The 967-nt window shown below is 36.7% G+C and overlaps 1 non-coding gene across 1 annotated transcript; it reads right to left on the reverse strand.

The window, feature by feature from the left end:
* Positions 1-559: 559 nt before the first annotated feature.
* LOC123459937 lies at positions 560-682 on the reverse strand. The gene has a single exon (XR_006636669.1). It is a non-coding gene; the product is annotated as a small nucleolar RNA SNORA31 (small nucleolar RNA).
* Positions 683-967: the final 285 nt, after the last annotated feature.

Consider the following 967-nt stretch of genomic DNA (forward strand, 5'->3'; position numbering starts at 1 on the left):
CTACACTAATTAAATCTCAAAATCAAAACAATACATACTTCCTATTGTATTGTGAATGGACTAGAGTCGTGAACCCCAACAGAACATAGAATGTAATTTCAGTAATCCAGTGAGTTATGATAAATACAGTAACAAGGGAGTAAGTGATGAAGAGAAAAGAAAGGCAATTAGTTCATGTAATGCTGTTATGAAGTTTAACAAGTAGTTTGTGAATTACAGGAGAAGAAAGAGAAAGAAGAGACATTTTAACATAGTTGCCCTAGTGGCTGCACTAGTAACTTGTTGTTGCTATGAAAAATACCTGACAAAATATTTAAGGGAGGAAGGGTTTTGTTTTGGCTCATAGGTTAAGGGTACAGTGAACAATGGAGGGAATGGAGCCACAGTAGGAGGTTGATGTGCTACTCAAATTATATTATATTTAGGAAGCAGTCACAGATGAATCCTTATGCTTTGCTTGCTTTCATCTTTGTTCAGTACAGGACCCAGGCCATGGAATGGTTCTACCCACTGTTATAGTGGGTCTTCCCAATTAAATAAATCAGTTTTCTTCTTCATTTGATGTACTCCCCAATTCAATCTGAGCCACCACAAAGACAGACAAAAGTGGAGGGGTTATTTTCCTTTTGCCTTCTTCTGCAAGCCAAACAATCAACCACAAATTGTTGAACAGTGGATACAACAATTAATCAAATTTAGAAATGCTTATAAGTTTGACACCTAGATGATACTACATATTGTCAAGATGACAATCTATTAACTATCTGTAGTCCATTCCTTGTCAACTTGACACCCAAACATAGCACTTTTAAGTCACAGCCTGGCACCCTTTGTCACCATAGACTCATAGCAATCTTATAAAATGCATTCAGTCCAACTTCAAAAGTTCCCATGGCTTTTAGTGGTCTCAAAACTCTTCAAAAGTATGAAGTATGGGGTCTCTTCTGATACTTAGGAAATCTGAGAA

This window comes from Jaculus jaculus, chromosome 3, assembly GCF_020740685.1.
Source record: "Jaculus jaculus isolate mJacJac1 chromosome 3, mJacJac1.mat.Y.cur, whole genome shotgun sequence".
Classification (NCBI taxonomy): domain Eukaryota; kingdom Metazoa; phylum Chordata; class Mammalia; order Rodentia; family Dipodidae; genus Jaculus; species Jaculus jaculus.